The following is an 18,719-nucleotide window of genomic DNA, read 5'->3' as shown; positions in this document are numbered from 1 at the left end:
GCTTATTATCAAACTCGCGAACAACTTGTAAGCATCTCACGGATATAATGTTGAGTTCGATTTCATCAATTTTCTAACAACCCACTATGTACATATCAAGGCTCGGCTCTTAATTTCTAACATCACAATACAAGATACGACTATTTACCAAGTTCTTCTTTAGCGGTTATTAATGTGGTACTAGTTTGGGTCGAATAAGTCACTTTGCTGATAATATGGTGTTTCTTTTTTGTAAAATTAGTTAAAATGACATGTAGTCCAATTACAAATTGACACTCAATGTAGAAACAATAAATAAATCAGGTACTTGTAATTTTCAGAGTGGTTTAACCGAGGTCAAATGTATCTTAAATCACTAAAATTTAAAGTCTCTTTTCATTCAATCAAAAAAAAAAAAAAAGTCTCTTTTCACAAAAGTAATTCAATTTCATTTTCTCTATAAATTTAGGGATAATTACTAATCTGACCCAATCAAGGACCCCAATTTACATATCTAACCCACCTTACCTCAAAGTTACCAAATTAGACACTTTCACCCATTTTGGACAAAACTAACCTTAGTTCTGTTTGATGAATCGATCGATCCTCTTCTTCTTCTTCTTCATCCTCCTCCGCTTCATCCGCTTCTTGTTCTTGTTCTTCTTGTTGTTCTTCTTCTTCTTCGTTTCAACTTCTTCATCTTCTTCAATTTCTTATACCAATCGTTAACGACTTTTGAGATTTTTGACATATTATGTTCAATTTCCCGTACAAATGGTATATTTTTTGCTTATACGCTTGCTTTTCTCGTTGGTTTTGCCTCTTTCTTCATCTTTAATGGTATCGTTTCAATTTCCTCTATTTTCCATAATTTTATTTTCATTTTCGTCCATTGTTGTCGCATTTGTGACGAAATTGTCTCATTTCGTCGCAAATGCGACAAGAGCTGTCGCATTTCGTCGCAAATGCGACAAGAACTGAAGATGAACTTGAAGTTGAACATAATATGTCAAAAATCTCAAAAATCGCTAACGATTGGTATCAGAAATTGAAGAAGATGAACTGAAGAAGAAGTTGAAACAGAGAAGAAGAAGAAGAACAAGAAGAAGAAGAAGAAGAAGAAGAAGCGGATGAAGCGGAGGAGAAGGAGGAGGAGGAAGAAGAAGAAGAAGAAGAAGAAGATCGATTCATCAAATAGAACTAAGGTTAGTTTTGTCCAAAATGGGTGAAAATGTCTAATTTGGTAACTTTGAGGCAAGGTGGGTTAGATATGTAAATTGGGGTCCTTGATTGGGTCAAATTAGTAATTATCCCATAAATTTACTACCGTATGACTTTTTATTTTTTTTAAGTTATTCTGAAATAAAAACTCACTGACATGTTAATGTCATGTACACAATTGACTATAGGTTTGTTTTAGCTTTTCTAAATATGTTTGTTTTAGCTTTTCGAAATTGTGTTAACTTTATCGGCTTTTAAGAGAATAAAAGACTCAAATTAAGAAATTACATGTAATGGGTAACGGATATTTTGGGGATGTTTCCACCATATCTGTCATGGTTTTTTAATCCCCTTCCTGTCTCATTATAAAATGGAATATGCTTGTGATATAAGCATTTTCATTACAGAAAAATGCTTTAGAATTCCATTCTATAGTTTGTTAACTTTCCTCAAAGCCAAACATCAGAATCCCCAAATTCCATTTTATTGTTCGTTAACTTTCCTCAAAGCAAACGAATATAATATGAAATATGAACAAATTATTAAAAAAATATTATTGAATCATTTTAAATGAAGCTTAGCTATACTATTTATACAACTTAAGGACATCCGTTGTTTCATCCCATGTGCAAGAAACCGAGTCTTAGAGAGAGGCTTGGTAAAAGCCATCCGATGTGTGATCCAATGTAGAGATATATCGTACACGAAGCTCTTGCTTGGCAAAGTGATAATCAATTTCCAAATATTTGAAACAATCATGAAAGATAGGATTAGCAGTGAAGTAAGTTGCTCTTAAGTTGTCACATGACAAAACGAGAGATTGAGATGAACAATAACCAATATCATACATGAGCATTCGTAGCCATAAAACCTCATATGCAAGAGAGGCTAATGCAGGATATTCTGCCTCGGTGGATGGACGAGACACAGTTCGTTGCTTTCGTGAATGCTAAGACACCAAATTAGGTCCAACAAAGACCGCTTAGCCAAATGTGGATTTCCGATCATCAAGATCACCTCCCAAATCAGTATAGCCAATGATGTCTAAAGAGCGCCCACAGGAGGGAGCAGAGCGAAGGCAGTGAAGAATTCACTTGCCAGCTTTTCAATGCTCAACAGTAGGATATTGCGTAAATTGGCTAACTTTGTTTATTGAGTACGATACATCAAGACGATTGATTGTCACATTCCACCAACACTTCGATAAAGTCTCAGTCATCAAATGGTTCACCAACATTTTGAGACATTTTTGCTGATGTACATGCCGGTGTAGAAATTGCTTTAACATCAGACATGGGAAAGTGAGCGGAGGTCATTTTAAGACTAACGAGCTTCTGATACAAAAAAGTAAGACAACCGGTCAAGATTTTTAATTGCAAATTTGGCTTGTAACTAAGTTACAAGCCGATAGACACTTTGATTGTCATTGTCTGTAACAAGAATATCATCCACATAAAGTAAAATAGAGAATATCTTTTTGCTTGAGATAATAAAGCAAAGAATCAGCCTTAGAGCAACCAAAACCGAGCTCAATAAGGGCAATCGTAAGACATTTTTGCCACATTGGCTTGTTTGAGGCCATACAAGCTCTTTCTTAAGCGAAACATGATTAGAAAACCGAGGATGGAGAAAACCCAGATGGTTGCTCCATGTAGATAAGCTCATCAATACTGCTATATAAAAAGGCATTTGATACATCTAGTTGTGTTATGAACCATCGATTAGAAACAACCAGCAAAAGTAGTAAACATATCGTTATTGGCTTGATAACAAGATTGAAAGTTTGTTCAATTTAAGGTCAGAGCATTGATGAAACCCTTTAGCAACAAGCCTCGCCTTGTAGCGATCAATAGTGCCGTCAAGATAAAGTTTAACACAGAAAACTCATTGATATCTAATCACATTCGATGCCCGATTTGAAGGACCATCTCCCAAGTTCCATTTTCATTCAACTCCTGTTGCATAGCCTCCCTCCAATTAGAATTTTTAATAGCCTACGTATAACATGTGGGCAATGACGAATGCAGGATTGGTCCGTTGCAGGAGCCAATTTTAGACGTGCATGTATGTAATTTTTTTTTGATAAATCGAACTCCCTCTATTTTTTTCATATATATATGCGTTATTATTTAAGTGGTTCAGAACCAACTTTTACATATCAACATAAACTTCTCAAAATTAAGCTAGGTTTGTCACAAAAGTAAACTTAAGTTGTTTTGAAAAAGCTTAAAGAAATTTATTGCCTATTGTTGTATATGGCTCATAATATCAAAGGGGCTTATCCCGGAGTGGAGCGGAGCGCATCGAGCGGAACGGTCAATAAGATAGGTGTTTAAGTAATTTTGTTACTCACTATAAATACATGTAAAAACTGTATCTTCTTTACACGATCAATAAGAAAACCGCTCATCGCTCCCGGAGAGGTAGGCAATTCAAAGCCGTCGAACTTCCTTAACAAATCTTTGTGTTCGATCTCTGCTTGATTGATTCTGTTTTTATTTAGCTTCGTTTTCAACACCTATCATATATTAATTAAATACAAACTCAATGAGTTTATATGTTTTCAACACCTATCATATATTAATCAAGTTGGATTTTATAATTAAATACAAACTCAATGAGTTAATTAACCACCTGAACCTTAATTTATCGGAAACATGAAAACTGAAACCATCTATAGCAGAAGTAGTTCCAACGGTTAGGTGCCATGGAAACCATCCATGGTAGGGGTGGTTTTGGAAACCGGGGACCTCTTTGTCTCCGTCCCTGCATATGTGGGAGTAGTAGCCATTGCAATTACTTGATGTTGCTTTGGTTTAAATTGCATGTGTTGCTCCGATTCATTGGGTGAGAAGTTTCTACGTTCAGTGGCGAATAAATGATTGGTCTGTTGAGAGGCTAATTTTACACGCGCATACGTAAAAAAAAATTGCTAAATCGAACTCACTCAAAAACTGTTTTTGCGTATATATATACATGTTATCATTTGAATGGTCAAAAACTAATTTTTACATATCATTATAAAACTTCTCAAAATTAAACTAAAATTGAACTATAAAAATAGGATTGAATCGTTTTGAATAAACTTAGGGAATTTATGGACTATCATATATTAAACAAATTAGATTTTGTAATTAAATACAAACTCAATGAGTTAATTAACCACCCCGAATTCTAATTTATCGAAAACAGGGGGCCGAAAGCACCCATAATAGGGATAGTTCTAATAGTCGCGGGGCTGAAACTGTCCATGGTAGGTAGAGGTGGAAAAAGTACACACGATCCGATTACATAACACAAAATCGACACACAATTTTAGTGTTTGAGTTTAGCTTCGTAGGTAATGTGTCATTTTTGGATTGGCACGAAACTGACTCACAAATTTTTGAGTTGGGTTAGAGTTGACATGCTAACCCGAAAACCACATGAAATGACACGAATATTTAAAATTATTATTATATTCTCTCGTACTTTTATATGTCATTTTATTAATAAAGTTAGTAAAATTATAATTATTACTTGTAAATATGATTTAAACCTCCTAAATTGTTATAAACACATTACACGACTCCCTAACATGATATTAGCGGGCTTTTCGATGGTTAGTGTTAATATACTAATATAAAAATGACATAAAGTATTTAAAAAAAGTACCATATCTTCTTATATTTTTAAAAGTTATCATTAATATATATATGCATAATAAAATTACTGGTAACCCGAAAATACAACACGAAATCGACACTAACCCGAATAAGTTAACACGATTATGACACGGAAGTTTTTGAATTGGTTTGGGTTTACTCTTTTCAACACGAACATAAAAACGACACGACACGAATACGACTCAAACACAAAATTGCCAGGTCTAATGGTAGGGGTGGTTCCGGTAGCCAGTTTAGGAAGGTTGAGGTAATGAATTTTCTTGATATCTTTTCAGGGCAATGGTAATAGGAATAGGTGGAATTTGAGTGGTAGGTAGTGGGCAAGGTCAAGTGAATATATTGTGGATGGATATGAATCTTTTAGGTGGCATGGTTACTGTATCAGTGGCCATGTTTGATTAAGTGAGCTGTTCAGCAATAACTAGAGCATGGACATGCTGTATAGGATGCACAAGAGACTGAGTAGCAGGCTGAGACGTTGACTGATAGGCTGCCGAATCTGTAAGCAGCGAAGGCGAAGCAGATTATGGCCCGTCGTGTATTACGTGCTGCAATTTCATGTATTACTCTTGTATTAATTGCATCTAATAATTAATATTCTATCTATTCCCAATTAAAAAAGCAACTTAAATAAGAGTATATTTGGTAAAACTCAATTAATGTGTATAACAAAAAAAAAAAAAAAATCTCTAGAAAGACATCTATTGTGGAACAGAGTGAGTATAATTTTTTTTTAGAAACTAGCATTGAACTAATAGAAAATTAAATATGTTTACTCTTTTCACGTTGGACACTTTTAATGTTTTAGCGAACACACCAAAACGACGGTGTTTTAATGTGTTGGAGGCTAAATTTTTTTTTATCCAGCCCTAACAGACTGGATTTTGAAAATTTATGACTGCACGGCTAAAATTAGCCACCTAAATTTAAATTCCTGGCCCCGCCATTAGGAGCAAGTTAGGATGGAGGAACAGTGGCCGGCATACAAAATTTTTTTTAGAATAAATTAATCATTTGAGTTCGTAAATATTTAACAATTGGCATAAAAAATTTAGGGTAAATAGTTATAAGGTTCTTATGTTTTTGCTTAACACGTTAGTAAGTCCATCATATTATTATAAGGTCCTTAAGTTTTATCTTAATCAATTGTTTAGTCCTTCCATTTGTTTTTGTAAATGAAAGTCCAAAATTGCCCCTATTTATATATATATATATATATATATATATATATATATATATATATATATAATTTATCTTTTAGTTTCAAATTTAATCTAATTAATTTTAATGAAGTTTTTGAACTACATATACATCGAAATTAATAATGTATTATTAATTTTTTCTTAAATTGTAATTATTTTTTTCATTATTTTTTAATAGAATATTTTTAAACTAACATTTTATTATTATAAATTTTTTAAAAATCATATATTTTTTCTTCATTCGTAAAATTTATTAAAATTGTAAAAACTTTTTACAATGATAGTCTTACTTCTATTTTAATCATTTTTGAAATAATTTTCATTCATCTTTTAGTCAATAAATTTTACGTTATTGAATTAAAGTTATATACTTATATAAAAATTAATAAATCAATTACTTTATATTGGAGAGATTGTGATTATGTAGGAAAAAAGAGAAAAAATATAAAATATAAAAAATAGATGTTTTATTATTAAAGCATAAAGTAAATGGTATTTTTGATATTTTAAAATTTATTTAGTATAGTTTGACCATTGACCCAAGCATAAGGATTAAGGAGTTAACAAAAACAAAAACTGAAGGACTATATAATTATTTTAAAAAACACAGGGACTAAGTAGTGTATAAGGTGAAAACACATGGGCCTTATAATTATTTACCAAAAATTTAACTCCTAAACTTTGTATTAATATCAAAAGGTTCCTCTAAATTATAATACTATATGAAACAAATAGATTTGTTACAATAAAAAACTATAGTCATAATTATAATTTTGATATTTAAGCTCTTTTCTTTCTGACTAAAATTAAATGAACAAAACTAAACTGAGCTGAGCTGAATATTACTGAATTAAACTGATCTGAGTGCTACTGAACTATAAATCATTATCATTATAATAAATAATCATAAATTATAATAAATAATGATGAATTTTATTTAAAAAAATGCTAATCATAAATTATATATAATTATAATAGATCATAATAAATTATATATATCTTCAAAAAAAAAAAAATATAAATAAATAATTATAATTGTAATAAATAATGATACATTACTGAACTCAACTCATTTTAATTTTGAGATCATTGTTTTTAGTAAAACGATAAAATCGCAATCATTTCTTGGTCGCAAAAAAAAAAAAAAAATCTCAATCCCTATTTGGATACAAAACGTGAAAGCTAGGGATGTAAATGAGGTGGGGGTTCCCCGTCTCGGTTTTGTGAATTGTGTCGACGAGGAGTCCCCAATAAGAATCTCTATGGGACAAAGATGGGGATAGTTTTGTCCATTGTATGGGGATGAGGCAGGATGGGGAAAAGTATCCCCGACCCGTGGGGTCCCGTTCCCGTCCCGTGAATCTCCGACTATTCTCCGTGATAATTGATTTTTTTTATGATTTAAATACATTTTAATTAGGTGATTGGTCGTTTTCGATTTTTATTTTTTTATGATTTGAAAAATTTGAAATGATTTTGATGCTTGGTATTATTAGCTAATGTTTTCTGAAAGTTTTATGTTTTACTATTTTTTGAAACATAAACGGTAATTCTGCACGGAGAACTGTGCATGGAAAAAGTTTTTGGAACATCGTAAACATGGAATGGGGATCCCCGCAGGGACATGGATGGGGACAAATATGTCTCCATCTAATTCATGGAAATGGGGATAAGGAATTCCCGACTAGTCGGGAAACGGGGATGGAAAATGCATTCCCCATCCCGTCCCTAGTGAAAGCACAATTTTTTTCTTTACCCATATATATATATTCAATGGCGGAATCAGGACTCCGAATGACCCAGGGTTCAAACATATCAGTAAAAAAAATTCAAAACAAAAAAAAAATCGAAATTAACTGTGCGGTTGACGGTAAATTTTCAAAGTCCAGCCCGTTAGGGTTGGGCAAAATTTTTTTAGCCTCCAATGCATTACATGTTTACTTTTTTTTTTTTTAATGGTAAAGACATATTAAAAATGAATTCAAAAGTGTTATCAAAATAAAAATAAAAAGTCCATTTAAATTAATTAATAATGGTAATATGTTTTTATAATTATTGAATTTTTTTTTGATAGAAATTGGGACGAGACAGAACTTGGGCGGGGTAAAATAAAATTAAAATGAATAAAAACATTTTAAAAGAAAATGAGGTTGGAGGGAGTTGAATATATGACCTCTCAAATAGAAGTAAACATCCTTAACCATCTCATCTACCTTTAAATATTGAAATAATACTACATAGAGTCAATATAAGTCTCTCCAAAATATTACCAGATATTATTACTAAATTTTTTTTTCTCAATTCTCCGACGACCTGTCGGGGCTCGAGCCTCCCAACCCTCTGGTTCCGTCCCTGGTTTAGGATATATACAGATAGTTCAATTATATGTAGATGACATGTAGAAATGTTTCCTTATATGAGAAGGTTCATGCATAAGTTTAGGAATAAAATAAATTTCAAGAAACAATAATTCTCTTCTTAAATACCAAGTATGGAAATTCATGGTCACATGTGGTATAAATACAAACTTTAGGAATAAAATAAATTTCAAGAACCAAATAATTGATCTCTTGCTAGATGCAAAGTATTGAGATTCATGGTAGCATGGAATGAAACATGGGCAACTACAAACTTCTGAAAATGAATATAAATTTACACTCCAACATCCCCTCAAATGCTATGTGACAGCGCGGGATAATAAGAGGTTATTTGTAATGTTTTGTAGTTCTAATTATAGATTGTCATGTGGTATTTGAGGGGTTATTTATTTTAAATAACTAAATTGAGGGGATTAATTGTTACGTTTTAAAGTTCAAAGGGTTAGTTACAGTTTTTGAAAAACTTGAAAGGTTGAGGATATATTAGGACTTGAATCATCTTAAGAAAACAACGAATTCATTATACAACTTAAGTAATGAAAACCGAATTGAGAAAAGCGAGAAAAATATCTAAATGTTATAGTTACAAAATTGTGTAGACTTATATGTGATTACCTTATATTTGGTATGTCAATTAATGTTGATTTGAGTGGTTAAGGGGTTCAAGTCGTTTAAACTAGATCTCGAGTTCGAGTCCTAGTGTATGCAGAAAGCTTTAATTGACAGATGATCCAACTAATGGGTGCATGATGAGCCTCGAACCGAGAAATCAGGCAACCTAAGAAAAAAACTTATATATCGCAAGGACACGTATCCTAATCGCGTATCAAAAAAGGATAACTGTTAGAACACGTATCCTAATTACATGACCGAATTCCAAATATATGCTCCTAATTCTTAAGAAGCACCGTAATTTATGGTAAAAGTAGACATACATAAAAATGTATAGATATAAGGGTCAACTAGACATTGACACGTGAAGATCTACTCATTAGTAGGTACCTTTCACTCACATCTATAAATAGTCATTCTGACTTCTGACTTCAGACTTCACTCTGCTTTCTAAGTCATTCTTACTTCACTCCTAATAATATCACTAGTTTAAGCATCGGAGAAGGACGCCGTATACCAGCTCCTCTCACATCTTAGACATAATTGATATTTGGAAAATCCAATATACAATTAAATAACAATAAAACTAGTATTTTTAAATTTTCAATACATATGGCTAAAATTGATCTTGTTTATAAACATTATGCTATCATTTCGTATGTTATGACTAATATATAATTTATCCTTATCCCTATACATAAAATTCAATTGCTACTTTCTGGGTGATATTCTAAGGAATATTCCATACAAACATCTTTTACACGTGAATCAATATCATCTTTTGGATCCGAAAGATTCAGAGGAACCGTCCGATCTAGAGAAATGAATATTCCCGAAAGATGCAGACGACACCCTTCAACCACGTGGAAGAATCCTCACCGTTTGTCCCAGTAACCCTACGATTAAGAAGGAGAAAGTGTTGGATCAAGATAAACGGTTACGCAAAGGACATGGAACAAATGGCACTGTGCGCCGCCTGACACTTTTGAGGTCCGAAGTCCTCAGACCCAATGAAACGAGGACACCTGACATCACACTTGCTACATGACATGGTGCATCACCCTACGACGTCCTAGTCTGAGCTTGACAGAACCAACCAAAGGCTGACACGTGTTTGATGATTCATTAGGCGCATCCCTAGAATGCCAAAGATTACCTTTAACAACCACTATAAAAAAAAAAGTATATGAGCCATATGAGGTATGTAAACACATCAACTGACAATACTTTGATTATCTTCAACCTTTTTTTACATTTACTAACTTAAACATCAAAATGGATTCACCGAACGTCGGCCCCTCTTTAACCAGCTGTTATTCTTATCTCAGGCCAGGAAAGAAGGTTCTAGAAAACTATTTGGATAGGATAGAATGATATCATTGGGTATATAGAAATAGTTGAATTATTTTTTGGGTATATAGAAATAGTTGAATTATATATGTAGATGGGCAGGTAGAAATGTTTCCTTATATGAGGAAGGTGCATGCATGCAACTTTAGGAATTTCAAGAACCAATAATTCTCTTCCGCTTAATACATCATTTGCCCCTCAACTTGTCCAAAAGGTTGATTGACCCCTAAACTTTCAAAGTATTCCAATAGCTCCCTGAACTTATATAAAATATTCAGTTAGTCCTCTAAACTTACATAAAATGTAATCAATTGATTACTCGGTTGTAGACCTGTTCATGAGCCCATTGGCCCGCCCGGCCCGGCCCGTCCAAGTCCGCCCTTCATGGATTAGGCTTGGACATTCATATTTAATATTTGGCCCGGCCCGACCCAAACCCGTATATAAAATGGGTTGGGCTTAAGATTTAAAATCCAAATGAGCCCGGCCCGGCCCGGCCCGATTATATATTATATGTATTCATAACTAAAAATATATATAATTATTTTATTAATTAGGTGTAGTATATTAGAGTAGATATGAACACATACAAAAAAAAAAAAATATATAACTTTTGTCAATCCAATTTCAACTTAAAAATGTAAAGAGTTTTTTTTTTTTTTTTTAATAAATGTCTATGTTCTTTGCGCCATTCTGCTCTTAAACTTAAAAAAAAAAATATTCCATCAATTAAAGTTTATTCAGTTATATACTGAAAAAAAATCATTTCTTTATAAAAATCAATACATTAGATGGGCGGGCTGGGCCAGGCTTGAAAATTACTTTTTATAATCTGGTCCAGTCCGGTCCGATATAAATATAGTATGGGCTGGGCTGGGTTTGGACAAAGTAATTACATGTCAAGCACGATTAGGTCCGGCCCAACCCATGAGCAGGTCTACTCGGTTGTAAAAAATAAGTTAAACGCGGAAAATATATTGCACGTGTCTTAAAAAAAGTAAAACAATCAAGATCGGAGTATTGCAGTTGTAATATTAGAGAATACAAGGTTTATAGTTAAACAAGTAATAACTTCATTTTTACCCTATTTTTTAATTATGTAATAATATTCTAAGACACGTGGAATACATCTTCCGTATTTAACTTATTTTTTTTTACAATCGAGTAATCAATTGATTACATTTTACATAAGTTTAGAGGACTAACTGAACATTTTATATAAGTTTAAAAGACTATCGAGACACTTTAAAAGTTCGTAAGGTCAGCTAAATTTTTTGAACAAATTCAGAGAGCATTATAAAAAAATAATGTAGTAAGCCATTCTCTTCTTAAATGCCACGTATGGATGGTTCACGGTGGAATGCGGTATAAGTCAAAAAGATGGATTCATATAATTTAATGGTGGAATGAAACCTTGCAAATAGACTTCGGAAGCTGCCTAAAACTTGCATTGTCAACACCTCCTTTAATGAAGATAGAGGAGTTGAACCACCTCCGGAGCCAGCTCCGAACCTAGGTCAGGAGTGCATCGATCTAAAGTTCAAGGTTCGAACACAAATTTTTTTTTTATTAGGTTTATAGGTTTAAAATAGGGTAAATTACATCTATGGTCGTTGAATTTTACTCATTTTAATATTGTCGCCATTGAACTTTAATTCTTAACGGTATTGACCACTGAATTTTATATTTTTTAACACCAATGGCCACTTAACGCTTCAAAATGATTGTTGTCTTAAAATAAAAAATTCGTAAAGTTAATGATATTCTAAGGAATTTTAATTCTTGAAAATTTTCGTTTTGAGGTCATTGAGGTGTTGTTTGGTTAGGAGAGAGAGCGTGAATTTTTAGAGAAAGAAAGCTCCAAAAAATTTGATTTTGGAAAATAAAAATTGTGGTTTCATGGTAAATGTCATTTTGAACAACTTTAATTCTTGAATATTTTCATTTTGAGATTGTTAACGGTTATTTTGAGGAGCATTGATTTTCACCTGGTCAGTGACTGACCACGTGAATTTGATCAGTCACCATTAGATTAGAATGTGTAAATCTGAGCCGTATGATTATTTTAATTTCCACCATATGATTGCAATAAGTCTAGATCTAATGGTGACTGACCAAATTCACTTGGTCAGTCACTGACCATGTGAAAATTATTGTTTGAGGAGTTAGTTAAATTTGAGTTGAGTGGTTACCAGTGTTAAAAAGTATAATGTTTAGTGGTCATACCGTTAAGAATTGAAGTTCAGTAGCCACAATGTTAAAATGAGTAAAATTCGGTAGTCATGAGTGTAATTTACCCGTCTATAATATATATACATGGAGTAATTGTTTTTTTTGGGTAAAGTATAAAAAAACTATGATTAAACTGATTTGTAGATAAAAGACTGTGATTTTCTTGTTGTAAAAACAAAGACTGTATTTATCGACATTTGCAAATCAGGGTCATTAGGTTGACATTGCCAAATTTGGTCGTTAACGATCTCAAAATGAAAATTTTCAAGAATTATGTTTAGTATCACATTTACTATGAAACCATTTTTTTTTTCAAAATTATTATTTTTGGAGATTTCTCTCTCTAAACATTAACTTTCTTCCTTTTTAGTGAACACCTAAATGACCTTAAAACTAAAATGTTGAAGAATTAAAATTGCTGTGAAATATCATTAAATTCTTAAAAATTTTCATTTTGAGGCCGTTAACAGCTAGATTTGGCAATATCAACCCAAAAGTTGTTGATTTACCATTTCTTTACTATTGATGACCTAGTGCACTTGCTAATATGTGAGTTCTCAAAACCACCTATATATATATATATATATATATATATATATATATATATATATATATATATATATATATATATATATATATATATATATATCACATTTTAACCATTAAAACGTAATTCTACATTCAGACAATTTAGCCCTTATTTATTTGTCAATTGGGTTTGAGATGAACCCATTTCAATCTCATTGAGATCCTTTGTTCAGCCGGAAATATATATACCCTGATTCTCATATGCTTAAATACACAACAATTATAAGCATATTAAGCTATCCCGATTATCCTAGTTCTAAATAGTCCCTTTTAAGACGTGTGATCTTGTAGGTCTATCTAATATGGGCTGTTTGACCGAAACTGAGTTTCGTCTCACAAGTCATACATCTAGCAAGCCATTATAACTACCTGACTTAGATAGTCATCTCATCTAAACGTAATCTCAAAGTAATCTTTTGATGTGTGATATCAAGTCAAGCATGAGGCACGGTCATGTTACCCTTATATAGACTTGTACTCCATGGGCCGGGCTGGGTCGTGTTCGGACCGGACCTGACGGGTTTTTATGTAAAAATACTCATCCCAAGTCCAGCCCAGCCCAACCCACTATTAATTTAGACGGGCTCGGGCTTAAAAATCAAATCCCAAGCCCAACCCATATAAGCCTACCTAAAAAAATATACCTAATTTTTTTTTGAAACTAAAATATACATAATTTTTAATTATAAAAAATCAAATTTATACTTAAAAATAAATATTTAATTATAAATATATAAATTTCCTAATTAATATTAATAAGGCGAGCCGGGTTGGGCCAGCCCGTGATATTTTCATAAGTCCCAAAACCCGCCCAAAAAATAGGGGGGCTTTAACGGGCCTGGACCGGGTTGGGCCTAAGAGTAATTTTCATTGTCCAAACTTGGTCCAAGGGATACAAGCCTGGGCAGGACCGGCAGGTACCCGGGTCCGTGGCCAGTCTACCCTTATATGATCCTCAGAAATCCCTTAATCTATTAGTGAACTGATGTTCAAATAAGTTATATTTTATTGCTTCATTCGGGTGTGGTCATACGGTTCTTAGCTTCACAAATCAAGTGATTGGTCATATCCGCTCTCCCATAGGATTAAGCCTTAATTAATATTAAAGACCCAAAATTAATACTTAATTAATCTCCTAACATTTCCTCCAACTTTTTCTTAGAATTTGGTAAAAGCTCATAATGCAATAACATTTAATTTAGTCCATAGTTCTTAGTATTTGGTCAAGTGAGAATTGAATACTTTTTCTAATAATTCTCTATTTTATATATGTTAGTGGTCAAATAATAACTGACTATTTGACTATTTGATTCTTTTTTTCAATATTCAACCAATAAATTGAAACACTTAATTAACAAAGTAAAAGTATCAATTAACTATATTTTTGTTTTTATATATATATTTTTGCTTAAGTGAACTTATTAATTAATTATATATAATCATTTTCATATATAGATCAATATACAATATGATTACCAAATTTTTTTTATAGTGATTTAATTTGATCTATTAATTTAAAATTCATTATTATTCAAATTGTGATACATATGTTAAATTATGAACATAATATTTTGTTCTAATCTAACTATTTTTTTTACTATACTTTTTTTTTTCAAAATAATCACCAATAATTATTTCTTAATTTTACTTAGTAAATATTTTATATTTAGAATAAAACAACAAAAATAGAGCTATAAAAAAAATTTAAAGAGGCACATGTGGAGAATGCTTTAGAAATAAACTTAGTCCCGTTTGTTTCACCTACTGTTTGCTGTTGCTGTTTGCTGTTACGGTTTGCTATTTGCTGTTACTGCTTACTGTTGCTAGTTGCTGTTTGCTGTTACGGTTTGCTGTTTGCTGTTGGAAAAAACTGCTTTTTCCAAAAAGCAGGGATTCTCTGCTTTTGTAAAAGGCTGATTTTCAGGTGTAAAAGGCAAACAGGAGGTCACTAACCAAACACTTAATGCTGTTTTTCAGGTGTAAAAGAAAAACAGGAGTTCACTAACCAAACACCTAAAACTCTTCATTTTCAAGTGAAAAAGCAAGCAGGAACACGAAAAGAAGCAACCAAACACCCCCTTAATGTACTTAACCATACTGGATTTACCCTATCCATTCCTTTAGAGTCTTTGTGCCAATTATGTTAACCAATTGATATCTCACTATATTACTATATAGGAATACACGTGGACCAATGAAAAACTCGCACTCTCAAATATAACCAATAGAGCCATGTGGCCAGATCAGATAAAGTTTTAAAAGTTACGCACATTGAGACCCATGTCCCATTTCGAGATTAGCGTAATTTCAAGTGCCTAGATGAAACTATTATTGACGTCTTCATTAAATGACTGTCGCATTTTTCTTTACTCACATTTAGGACGCATAACTTAGGTCTCCTATAAATACAAGATATACAATACTCAAAAGGTATTCTATTTATTCTATTTGTTCACCTAAGTTCACACACTGTCCAGTATCATTTTCTCATCACTAACTTAGGTATTGGAGCAGGGTCGCTGGTTCTCAGCCCTCTTTGACCACTTTTCTATCTTATGTCAAGAATCGGTGCATCCAACAACCTTAGCTCAGAATTCCAGACATCGCGGCCAATGGATAACAAAAAAGTGTTGATACAATTTTCTTACTCTAGTTCTACTCTCTCTTTTTATACTCACCTACTCTACTCTCCACCATATCCATTTATTTGCTTAGATTAAGTTATATAGAAATAGCTAAAGGTTTCCTTTGTACTTTTGTAGTGGAACAATACAGATTTGTTTCACTCCATATTATCCAGGGGCGGAACTTGGGGGTTAGGGTGGGCTCGAGCCCCGACAGGCCATCGGAGAATTGATAATTTTTTTTAGTAATATTGTTTGATAATATTTTGGAGAGAATTATATTGACTCTATGTAGTATTATTTCAATGTTTAAAGACAGATGAGATTGTTAAGGATGCTTACTTTTATTTCAGAGGTCATATGTTCAACTCCCTCTAATCTCATTTTCTTTTAAAAAGTTTTTATTTATTTTAATTTTATTTTTCAATAATTATAAAAACATGTTACTATTACTAATTAATTAAAATGGACACTTTATTTTTATTTTGATAACACTTTTGAATTCATTTTTAATATGTCTTTACCATTAAAAAAAGTAAACATATTTAATATTCATTTTTATTATGTCTTTACCATTAAAAAAAAGTAAACATGTTTAATTTTCTATTAGTTCAATGCTAGTTTCTAAAAAAATGATAATATTTTTACAGTTTTAACGCGTTGGAGGCTAAAATTTTTTTACCAAGCCCTAACGGGCTGGACTTTGAAAATTTATCGTCAACCGCACGGTTAAAATTAGCCCCCCAAATTATTGTGTTAAAAATTATTGAATTTTACGTGATATAATATTTTTAATGTTATAAAAAGTTAAGACCCCTCTTAGTTTGGGTTCTGGTTCCGCCACTGATATTATCAGTTTCATATGGTAGGAGAGCATCTATTCTAATATCAATAAGGCATATTTAATGTTGTTGAATGTCACGTCCGTGTCTAAATTTCTAGAATTTATATCTTGATATTAGTATATGTCATAATTATTGGGTGTGTGAAATTAATTCGGTGCTATAGGAAAAGTTTGGAGATAATTCGATGATTTTATGTGTAAATTAAAAGTTTAGAGTAATTTTTAAAAGATTATATAAAGATAGAGGATCAAACGTGATATTTGTCAAATTTGAGATATATATCTCTATTGTTCCAGAGAATTCATGATCGTTGTTATCTTCTTTTTCATTTCTTTTTCTTTTTCTATTTCCTTTTAAATTCATCAATTTTCTCTGTACCTTTCTTTGATTTACGGATATTCGACCGTCCGAATCACTCGAAATTGGAACCATGGTATCCTTATGTATAGATCGAAGTCCTAACCGAAGAGTTTTTGAATTTCGGAAGTGTTTGGAGAGAAACGTCTTAGACAGAATTTAGCGGCGAATCGATCGGGTGTATTTTGTTCAATTAGTGACCAAGGTAAGTAACTATCAACTATGTTTTGAGTTTTATGTATATAGATTAATATATATCAAAGATTTTCAGAAATTGATATTTTAGGGTTATGCACGAATTTTGTAAAATTAGGGTTTTTCATGATTTTGCTTTTTATTGTGAAATTACGGTTCAAATGAAGCTATTGATTATACTTCTATGTGAATTTCAGATTTTACTTGATTATGTTGATTTAAGGCTTAATTTGGTTGATTTACATATATACATATATGTTTTTGGTTTCAATATATATCTATATTGAACAAAATGAATTTGATGATTTCTTACGAATTGTTTTTGGATTGAGAAATCTGTTGCGGTTATTGTTGTTATTATTTTGGGTTGAAGTCCAAATATGATTTTTATGATACTAATGGGCTAATTGAAGCCGAATGATTTATGATTATGAAACAGTTTGGAATTTGATTGTGAAATGGAATTTGAGCACGTTATGCTTTTATGATTTTATATCCATCGAGAGTTATCCGGATCGGTGGTTTTATATTTGAAGACCATGTTCAGTGAGGGATATGGCCTGTGTACACAGTCTGAAAGACCTATTGGGTATGGCAAAGAAGTGTCGGGTAAGACCATATGGGATAGACAATGTTAAGAGACGTCTCGACTATATATGTGGTTATGGATTGATACTTAAGGGGAGAAACTCGAGGATGGATACAATCTTTTAAGTTCATTTGGATTATGTTTTTGGTTATGATTGATTTTGATATAAGGTTTTACGTTTGATTAAATATGAGTTGGTTTGATAAAACACTTATTTGATTACAATATTTTATAAGGTTTTGAACTCAAGAATCGATACAAGATTATATATTTTTATGGTTTTGGTTTACCACTTTGACTATATTATGAACTTACGTTTTGAGTATATTTTATAAGGTTTGGATTAAATCCCTTTATAAATGTATATATGTAGCTATGTTAAATAAAGTTGGTTTTTATAGCTGATAGATTCTTACTGAGATTTTTGTCTCACGTTTTTAAATGTTTTAATGTTTTTAGGTGAGAAAGTACAGGATATAGAGAAGGTTACCGACCGTTTAGGCAGGGTTTGGAAGTTGGCTGCTTATTGTGAGAATTATGGTTAGAATTTTGGTAGTTTAATTGTAATATAATGGCGTTGGATAATTTGGAGACTCTTAAGTATTAATTATGATCTTTCTATTTCACGCCCGATGCCGATTGAGGTCGTTTAGGGTCGGGCGTGACAGTTTGGTATCAGAGCTCTAGGTTAAATTCTTCGGACCTAAGATTGATAGTAATTGAGGAATATCGATATTTGATGATAGCTAAGAAATAATCGACAGTAATTGAGGAATATGGATATTTAGTGATAGCTAAGAAATAATTTGGAATTTTTCGAGGATTGAGTAACTAGCTAATGAGGTGTAAAAATGAGATTTGATGGTTAGCAATATAAAGGTG

This window comes from Euphorbia lathyris, chromosome 9, assembly GCF_963576675.1.
Source record: "Euphorbia lathyris chromosome 9, ddEupLath1.1, whole genome shotgun sequence".
In the NCBI taxonomy this organism is placed as follows: Eukaryota; Viridiplantae; Streptophyta; class Magnoliopsida; order Malpighiales; family Euphorbiaceae; genus Euphorbia; species Euphorbia lathyris.
The sequence above is the reverse complement of the archived record's forward strand: the minus strand, read 5'-3'. Positions refer to the sequence as shown.